The sequence below is a fragment of the Nicotiana tomentosiformis genome, chromosome 8, assembly GCF_000390325.3.
Source record: "Nicotiana tomentosiformis chromosome 8, ASM39032v3, whole genome shotgun sequence".
Classification (NCBI taxonomy): domain Eukaryota; kingdom Viridiplantae; phylum Streptophyta; class Magnoliopsida; order Solanales; family Solanaceae; genus Nicotiana; species Nicotiana tomentosiformis.
In genome coordinates this window covers 101,518,300-101,529,565 of record NC_090819.1, presented here as the reverse complement: position 1 = coordinate 101,529,565, position 11,266 = coordinate 101,518,300, and positions in this window count along the sequence as shown.

Sequence of the window (11,266 nt, the reverse complement as noted above, 5' to 3'; positions counted from 1 at the left end):
TGGACTTAAGAGTGTGTCCGAAAAATTATTTGGAAGCCCGTAGCTAAATTAGGCTTGAAATGGCTAAAATAGAAATTAAAGTTTGGAAGTTTGACCGGGGAGTTAACTTTTTGATATCAGGGTCGGAATCTGATTCTGAATATTGGAATACCTTCGTTATGTCATATATGACTTGTGTGAAAAATTTGAGGTCAATCGAAATTGAATTGATAGGTTTCGGCATCGAGTATAAAAGTTGGAACTCGTTAGTTTTCATTAAGTTTGAATTGGGGGGTGATTGGTGATTTTAGCATTGTTTGATGTGATTTGAGGTTTCGACTAAGTTCGTATGATGTTTTAGGACTTGTTGGTGTATTTGGTTGAGGTCCCGGGGGCCTCAGGTGAGATTCGGATGGTTAACTGATCAAATTCGGACTTAGAACATATCTGAAAGTTTCTGCCTTCTGGTGCAACCGCACCTGCGGAATTTGGCTCGCAGTTGCGAGCTCGCAGAAGCGGGATGGGCATTGCAAGTGTGTAAGGTACGCAGAAGCGAGTCAGCAGAAGTGACTCTAAGGTCGCAGAAGCGGAGGCAATGAGAGCTGGGCAGGACCGCAGAAGCGGACAGCTTCTTCGCAGAAGAGAGTTCGCAGAAGCGAAGAAGGCGCAGAAGCGGCAGCATGACCGCAAAAGCGGGACCCCATATGCGGTTAGTTTACTGTAAAAGCGGAACCTCTGGACAGATTACAAAACAGAGGGGTTCCAACATTTTTGTCATTTGGGACATTTCAAGCACGGTTTTGGGCGATCTTTCAGAGGGAATTCACGGGAAAACTTGAGGTAAGTCACTTGTGATCATTGTTAGTCAATAATATTGGATTATTATTGAGTATTTCGACTATATTACATGTTTTTGAGGTGAAATTAGAAGATTTGGGCCTAGGGATTTGAAAATAAGAATTTGAGCTTTCGAGGTCGACTTGAGGTCAAAATTTGGTAGATTTGGTATGGTTAGACTCGTGGTTGAATGGGCTTTCGGATTTTATAACTTTTGTCGGGTTCCGAGACGTACAATTTGGGTGAAATTTTGGATTTTTATGGAAAATTTGTATTTTCATATAAAATTAATTCCTATAATTTTTATTGACTAAATCAGATTATTTGTGGCTAGATTCGAGGCATTTGGAGGCCGATTCGCGAGGTAAAGGCATTGCAGAATAAAGAATTATACGGTTTGAGGTAAGCAACAATTCTAAATTTGGTCCTGAGGGTATGAAACCCCAAATTATGTGTTATGTGATTATTTTTGAGGTGACGCACATGCTAGGTGATGGGCGTGTGGGCATGCACCGTAGGTATTGTGACTTGGTCAATTCCATAGAACGGTGTAGTTGAATAATCTGTTGATATCCGTACATTTTTCACGTATTAGAGAAATCGAACTATAAATCATGTTTAAATCATGTGTTTACACTGTTGGGATCCACAGAGGTCGTGTACTTGTGGAATTATCTGCTAAATTGCTATTTTACACTCAGTCACAGTTTTATTTGCACATTTCATCTCAATCTCTATTGTTCATTATTGATGCATCATATCATTTTTTTGGGCTGCTTATCACAATTTGTAAAAGCTCGAGAGGCTGAGAGGTTGATGACTGAGTGAGGCCGAGGGCCTGATTGTGAGGATATTTATGGGATCGGGCTGCACGCCGTGGCATGTTTCATTGTTATATGCCATGATTAGCTTGTTATAGCGCTTGGGCTGAAGGAGCCCCTCCGAAATCTGTACACCCCCCCTAGTGAGCGCATGTACCTACTGAGTGCGAGTGCCGAGTGCTAAGTGATTGAGAGGAATGAGTGACTGTGAGGAATGAGTGACTGTGAGGAAAGAGTGACTGTGAGGTTGGAGTGAATGGGAGGACTGAGTGACTGTTACTCTGAAAGTATGCATTGATTTCATTATTGCTTCATTTCAGGTGTCATATATCACTGTTTTGGAAATTTCTGAAACATATTATCTTCTGTTTCAGTCGAAGTTGATATGAAATTACTGTGGAATTTTAAATGTTGAACAAGAGAGCATGCCTACCCTTTTTGTGTTGAAAACTATTGTATTTGGACTTAGCTATGAAGCTCGTCACTACTCTCAGTCCTTATTTATTATTGTTACTTATTGAGTTGGTTGTATTCATACTATACCCTGCAATTCGTGTGTAGATCTAGGTGATCCCAGACACAGTGGGTGTTGATTCTTTCGCATAATTGATTTTTTGGAGATTCAGAGGTAGCTGTCGTGTTTCACAGACTTTGTCTCTCCTTCCCTATCTCCTTGTTTACTGTATTTGGTCTTCGACTATTATACACTGTATTTTCCAGACTTATAATGTATAGATGCTCATGCACTCAGTGACACCGGGTTTTTGGGAGTGTATTTATATCCAGTATTTGTGGGATTTTCTCTTAAACTTAAATTATTATATTTTCCGTATTTAAAAGAAAGTGTGGGTTATGATGTTGTCGGGTTGCCTAGTATTAAGATAGGCGCCATAACAACGGTTAGGATTTTGGGTCGTGACATAAACGCTCGGTAGTCCCTAAGAAGGGTGCGTATTTCAGGAAGCGTGTTGTGTTTTGACTTACGGATGTTCATCGGTACTGCGGTACTCACCTGGGTGATAGGCTGATGATATTCCAATTATTGCTATGCGGCACTGAAGAATTATGGAAGTATTCCTAGTGGGATGATCATGCATGAAGAGTGTGATAGTCATTCGAGTGCTGGAGTTGTGATCAGTTACGGTGGTTCATGTGTTCTATGAATTTGGGGGACTAGGAGTTCTCAGAAGCAAATTGTTTCATGGTTGCGACTTGGTTGAGGTGAGTATTTTATTTAAACTCAGTGGAGGCACTAATTGCGTTAATTATTTGTGATAGTTGCGCGCCACGAGTGCGTACATATGGGAGGTTTGAGCCATATGCGGACATCGGGGAAAGTATTCATACTCGGAAGAATGCTTAGGCAAAGATATGCCTAGAGTTGACTGTTACGCGTAAAGTTATTAGTTATAACGTTTCTCGTATTCGTACCTTTGTTGAGAACTATCTGGACTACACTTGAGGTTATAAAGAGGCTAATTCCCTGAATAAATTGGGTAGTTACTATTTTTGCGTTAACTTGCTGATTTGAGTGGTGATAGCACACTTTGTACTTGCCTACTCTATGGCGTGTTATTTATACAAGTCCAGGAGCATGAGAATCTTAATTCATTTATCATATACATGTGTACTTATTTGATTTCTCCTATATGATATGCTTGGACTGGATGCTTGTGACCATGCCAGACGGATTATATTATTGGCACGTGAGTTGTCCGTGCGGATCCATATACTGATATTATTGGCACATGAGTTATTCGTGCGGGTCCAGATATTGATACTATAGCACGTGAGTTGTCTGTGCGAGTGATGTTAATGTAATCTCTAGAAGAGATGGTTACTGTTATTAAATTCGTGTGTCTTGGTTATACTATATATAATGAGCTTATAGCATTGCAGTTGTGGTGGTGCTTGTTGAACTTGCAATACGGTTCTCTAATTTGAGACATCTTTCATTTTGGGTACAAGGTTGCGCAGTTGTGGCTTGAGTTATATTGGTATGGCATGCTAGTAAGATAGTTGTGTTTAATAATATATGGTCATTGGACCTAGAATAGGTACTATCAGATTTTATTATGGTATATTGGGAGGATAATATTGAAAGTCGTCTTAGAAAGTGATTATGATTCTGGTTGGGGCAAGAAAGCTCCATGACTTGTTGATCTGATAAGGGGTTATGAGATTCCATGTGTTTCTTTCATTATTAGTAGTGTACGAAGGTTTTAGAATGAGGTTTTGTTTGATATAGGGTTTAATACCAGTACCAGGTTGATTTTGAGTAATTACTGTGATCGAGAATGGTGTTGTGAGTATGCGAGTTGCGTAGTATGTTATGTGATTATATCTGGAGTTATGGCCATGGCTTGAGACAGTTTTTTCCGACTTATACAATATATAAATGTGAGATTCGGGTCTTGAAAAGAAATTCTAAATGTTGGAAATTGAATTCCAGGGTTTATGGGCTAAGGTTGAAGTAATGATCTTCAATTACGTGGTATTGTCAGGTCTATATGGAATAGGGTGGTGTAGGATCACCCCCGGGTGTGTGCGTGGTAAGAGGAATAGTGGTGTGATGGCTTGAAAACAACTCTTGGCACGTTCGAGGACGAACGTATGTTTAACTGGGGGAGAATGTAACGACTCGGCCGGTCGTTTTGAGTATTTCAGCCTCGTTCCCCCATTTATTGCTCAATTTGTGCTTTATAGTTGTCATGTGACTTGCCAGGGTGATTGGTTCGGGTCCGGTGAGGTTTTGAAATGAATTGGAACACTTAGTTTTAAGGTTTAAAGCTTAAGTTAAAATAGTGACTGGATATCGACTTATGAGTAAATGACCCTGGAATAAAGTTTTGATGATTTCAATAGCTCCGTATGGTGATTTTGGACTTAGGAGCGTGTCCGAAAAATTATTTGGAGGCCCTTAGCTAAATTAGGCTTGAAATAGCTAAAATAAAAATTTAAGTTTGGAAGTTTGACCGGGGAATTGACTTTTTGATAACGGAGTCGGAATCTAGTTCTAAAAATTTTCATAGCTCCATTATATCATTTATGACTTGTGTGCAAAATTTGAGGTTAATCGGAATTGATTTGTTTGGTTTCGGCATCGAATGTAGAAGTTGGAAATTCTTAAGTTTCATTAACATTGAATTGGGGTATGATTCGTGGTTTTAGCGTTGCTTGATGTGATTAGAGGTTTCGTCTAAGTTCGTATGATATCTTAGGACTTGTTGGAGTATTTGGTTGAGGTCCCGAGGGCCTCAGGTGAGTTTCGGATGGTTAACGGATCGAAATTTGGACTTAAACAGCTGTTGGAATTTTTCTGATGCATGTATCTGGTTTCCTTCAGTCAGGGGCAGCGTACGGGGGTAGCGATCGGGGCAGCGTTCGCGACCGGGGGCAGCCTGGACAGAAACTTTAAGTTATAAAAAAAGGGGGGGACTTCGTCCCATTTTCTATTTTTGACAAATTGGAGCTTGGACACATAATTGAATGGGTTGTCGATTTTGTAAGTTTTGTCAGATTCTGAGACGTGGGCCCCACAGGTAATTTTTGAGTTAAATTTCGGATTTTTATTGAAAAATTAGTATTTTCATATAGAATTAATTCTAATGATTTGTATTGACCGAATTGAATTAACTATGACTAGATTTGAGGCTTTCAGAGATCAACTCGCGAGGCAAGGGCATAGCGGAGTAAAAAATTATACGGTTTGAGGTAAGTAACATTTCTAAACTTGGTTTTGAGGGTATGAATCCCCGAATTTGGTGTTATATAAATTGATTGGAGGTGATGCACACGATAGGTGATGAGCGTGTAGACATGCACCATAGAAATTGTGATTTGAATAAATCTTGTGAAGTTGTAAAATTAAAGAATCATGTTATTATCTGAACATTTTCCACGTGTTAGGGAAATTGAGTTGAGACTCTTATTAAAGATCATGTTTAGGCCAAGTGCCAATATTTTGGGACCCATGGGGTCGTGTTGCTGTTGAATTAATTATTTTAAAAATATACATTTCACACTTAGTCATATTTGTCCATTTTGAGGATAATTATGGGATCGAGCTGTCCGCCTGCAGCAGGCCTTATAGGTTTTATTATTATATGGATCGGGGCTACCGCCTGCAGCAGGCCTTATAGGATTTATTACTATATAGATCGGGACTGCCCGCCTGCAGTAGGCTATATCGGCTTTATATCACGCCTGGGCTGAAGGAGCCCCTCCGGAGTCTGTACACACACCCAATGAGCGTAGATGATTATATATTCATGATGGATATCCCAGGGCATGGACTTGCCTTATTTATATTGTGATATTGTGATGAATTTCCTTCGACATGGATCTTGTCCATATCATTTACATTTGGGGATAAATTTTTCAGGGCTGGATTGGTCTTATATGGTATTGAGTGACTGAATGTCAGTCGATGTGTGTGTGTGTGTGTGTGTGTGTGTGTGTGTGTGTATATATATATATATATATATATATATATATATATATATATATATATATATATACGGGATAAAATATCCCTAGGCTGGATTGGCCATATACAGTACTGAGTAACCGAATGAATTGTAACCAGTAGTACATGAGTTCTTTCTACTGAGATATCATATTCCTCATATCATGCAGTATTGATCTGTTTTTGCTTGTACTGAGTTTAACGGTTGAACTTGAAAGCATGCCTACATTTCTGCACCATTATTTATGTATTGGACTGTACCTGCAGAGCTCATCACTACTTTCAGCCCAGAGGTTAGTCTTGTTACTTATTGAGTTGGTTGTACTCATACTACACTCTGCACCTCGTGTGCAGATCCAGGTGCTTCCGAACATGGCGACTGTTAGACCTCAGTGTGTTACCAGTTGGAGACTATCAAGGTAGCTGCTTGGCATCCGCTGACCTTGTCTCTCTTTTCTTCAGTTATTGTACTGTTCTATACTTTTAGATAGTGTTTTATCAGTTAGACTTTGTATTCCTATTAGATGTTCATGCACACAGTGACACCGAGTTTTGGGAGTGTTTATATTTGTATTTGTGAGATTCTTCCGCTAAATTTAATTATTATATTTTCAAATTTAAAAGATATGGTGGTTTATTGAGATTGTCGCGTTGCCTAGTATTGAGATAAGCGTCATCACGACATGTGAGATTTTTGGTCGTGACAATAAAATAATGCACAACTAAAATTTAACTAAATTCATCATCTATGCATAGTTCGAGTCACCCCAAGAGCAAGGTAGGGAGTTCTTGGAGGGAGGGAGCCGAGGATCTATCGGAAATAGCCTCTCTACCCCAGGGTAGGGGTAAGGTCTGCGTACACACTACCCTCCCAGGACCCCACTAGTAGGAATATACTGGGTTGTTGATGTTGTTGACATCATCTATGCATATTCAAAAGATATTTAATACAATTACTATGAGAAGAATAATTTTTATCTTTTAAACAAATATTGTATTTTATTTTAATGTCAATGTACATATTTCTAATCGATAGACACTATACACACGTGCAGCGTACGTATACTAAAACTAATTCTCAAAATGATCGATCGGGTTGTTACCAGACTCAAATCCAATCACCTTGCATATGCAATTTTTGAATAATTTCCATGGCGGACGAGAAGAAAATAATGTAATGAAGCACTTTTATTCCATGATAGAAACGAATTAATTGAGAAACTATTGAAACTTGAAGAACACAATGAAGAATGTCAATGTTGAAAACCACGTGGTTGCAAACGAAAATTATATGGCAGTAGCACCTTTTTGCCTTTGTCATATAAAACTATTAAATTAGTATATCCAGTACAAAGTCTTTCAGGTTAAAGTTGTAAAAATTGGATTCCATAACAATGTACTGAAATTGAAAAAAAAAAAAACGAAAAGAATATTATATCAGTAACCCACTATAGGATCTTGGAGATTTAAGTTGCAAAAATTGAGCTCCAAGATAATATACGGAGTCCTAAAAAAGTGAAAAGAATGAAGAATTGGGTCTCTACCTTATTTTAGGCTGGAGATATTTTTGTTCAAACACTATTATCATATAAAAAAAATGACTAAATTTTAATTAATTTTAAATATGTGGTTTATTTTCAACTAGCAGTCAGAAAAGTGACTGTTTATGAGTTTTGTAACCGGTGTGGCCCAGCTAACAGCATCATGGCCACTTCTTTTGGGGAGTTTTTCCTATATATATATATATATATATATATATATATATATATATATATTATGATAGGAACTTATTAATTTATTTTCTCTAGGTTTTGTAATTTTCAAAAAGTATTTAGGTTTTTCTTACAAATTGTATACATTCTCCCCTTAAAAAGCTCTCATCTCATGATTAATACCTTCAATTAAGGGATTCAGTTATATTCTTTCCCTTTTTCACACTTCTCCTCATTTCAAGTGTCCTAATTTTTTTAGTATGCAGATCTCCTCTTCTCTCTCTTCGATAGTTGCACGTCTTCAACAAGAAGCTAGTAATTTTGCTTCAGTTGTTGAATGATTTTGGTTGGAACCTTCAAATACTGAATATAATGCCATACTACATATTCTATGTTCCTATTATCCTTATAATATTAGGAAAGTGATACATAATCTAACAAATCCAATAATACATAACTGATTTCCATAATAGATACCAAAAAGATACTTTTTCTTTGCAGTTATAAATCTATACACACGGCATAGAATGTCATGAGATGGCAAAAAAAATCAGTTGCTAGAAGTTTCTTCAATAATTCAAAAATTGTTAAACTCTAGCAAAATTATTACTAATAGGATAATGGCTCATACACAATCCAAATGTGAAATTGATCACAAACATATAATTGTTTATCACCATATACAATTATCATACATTTATGATATAACTTCTGCAACAATTATGATACAAATACAATTATGATACAATCGTGATACAATTCTGATCTTCAACTTTTTCAAGTTTAAATCACAACTCTAAACTTAAATTCTGATAAAATATTGTATTAGTATTGTATTAGGTATTATTTTACATATTGATATATTAGATACAAGTCAAATACAACTTTAATACAATAGTGATACAATTATAATACAATTATCATACAATCGTGATACAAATCAGAAACTTTTCTTCTTCGAGTTTCAATATGAAATTTTATCTAAAAATAACTTTAAACTTAACCAATCTCCCTCATAATTGAGATATAAACTCCAATTTATATTCTCAATCGTCTGCAAGAACACCCAATTCAAACAAATCACAAATTTATAAAACTAAAATGTTGAATTCAAAGCTTCGAAACTTTTTAATGATTCTCAATGGAAAAATCTTTGCTACTGTAATTTTAGAGATAATGTCGATGAATTTGTGTGAAGAGGATGAGAACAATTCACAATTTTGTAAAACCCAAATGTTGAATTCAAAGCTTCGAAACTTTTTAATGATTATCAATGGAGAACTCTTTGCTACTGCAATTTTAGAGATAATATCGATGAATTTGTGTAAAAAAGATAATATTTGGATTAATTTGTATGAAAGAGAGAAATATTTCAAAATCTTTTTGAAAATGGGATGAAAACGTGATTTTAGGGGCTTTGTATAACTGATATACATGAGAGTGAAGGGGGCTAACGTGGGGGAGGGGAGAGGGAAGGGTTGTATCAGTTACATCCTAGTTTTAAGGATGCTCTCTTTATTAAGGTTTTGTATATAAATTGTAAATATAGATAGAGAATATAATTTTTAAGAACTTAAAGAAAAGTGGTAAATAAGTTTTTATTATAGTATAGTTAGGTAAATTTTTTCTTTTTTTGTGATCTTTACACAAATAACTGGTGGAATATATTATTTATTTTTTTAGCTAGCATACATATATTATATACTGATTATATACAGTTATACATATATTATAAATAAATTATATACATAGTAATTATATGCCAATTTTTTAAAATATAAACAATTAAGTAGGCGACTATTTAAGTTAATTCTTCTGGTCAGGTCGGTCTAACCCAATTGACGCCTTGTGTATATCTAGTGTCCACCAAGAAAATCCGAAAAATAAAGACGGACTCATTTGTATCTTAAAAAAATTGTGAAATAAAAACAACGACTTTTACATTTTTCTATTCCCAAAATATCCGTCTAATTACAAAATTGTTCCTTCTACTCTATTTTTATTTTTCTAGTACCCCTTTTAAATTTTGATATATGTGTTATAAATAAAAAACTAGAAGAAAATAAATTATAGACAAGAATATAGAGAGACTGATATATTATTCAATTTCAAACTAATATACAAAATGAATTGGTTTACCTTCCTATTTATGGATGCCATGACCCAAAATCCACTATAGGTCGTGATGGCGCCTAACGCTACCGTCAGGCAAGCCAACGGTGATTGATCAACACTACTAAAAATTCGAAAAAAATCGTCCAAAATAACCGACCAAAGTGGGTCAGTAATGGCCAATAACTGTCCAAAACGCGACCATTTACCTGTTGACGGTATTTTGAAGGTCGGAAGGGCATACCGACCAACTTGGTCGGTCAATTAAATTCAAAAAAAATATTGTCGAAAAATCAACCAAAGTTGGTCGGTTTTTTCCGACCAAAGTTGGTCGGTATTTTAATTATGTAATTAAAAAATGCACCATCTGGGAATCGAATCGGGGTCTGTACTGTGGTCGAATACTACTCTACCATTAGACCATTGGTGTATTTTATTTTAAGACTGTCTTTTATTTCATTTATACTCTTTAATTGTATTTTTGTACGAAAATAACCGGCCAAAGTTGGTCGGTTTTATTAAAAAATAAAATTACCGACCGAATTTTGTCGGTTTTTTAAAATGACCGGCCGAATTAACCGATCGATTTTGGTCGGTTTTTTTAATATTAATTTTAATATATTTTAAATAAAAAACAGACCAAAGTTGGTCGGTTTCTTGAAAAATAAATTTTGCGGGACTCAAAAATAATTTCTCGCATTTTTGCGCCAAAGAAAACCGACCAAAGTTGGTCGGATTCGTAAAAAAAAAAAAATTAAAAAAAAATATTTTGAAAAACCGACCAACTTTGGTCGATTTTTTGGCCAGTTTTTTGACCGACCAAAATTGATCAGTCGACCGTGGTCGGTGTTTGCCGAATTTCTAGTAGTGTAATTTAATTACTCATTTTATTATTTTAAAATCATAATTTTTATTAATTAAATAGTATGAAATAGAATTTACATGAATTACAATAATCAACAACCCGTAGGAACCCCAAAAACCCGGTGTCACAAGTGCATGAGTATCAACTAGGAAATATAATAAAATACAACATCTGTCTGGAATACAAATTAGAGAGGAGAATATAAATAACTCTGATGGAAATTCTGCAGGCTGCGGATCGTAACATGAAATGTAGCTCACGGTAAAGTCGTTGCAATAGCCGCGCCTATGCGCCTAAAAGACCACCAAACATATATGTACTAGCACAATGAGTACAATAAGTGTAGCATGAGTATATAAATCAATGCGTACCTAGTAAGTATCTAGCCTAACCCCAGAGAAGTAGTGACGAGGGATCGACATCAACACTTACTAGTGGTCCAATAAAACAGATACAATAAAAGTAAGTTGAT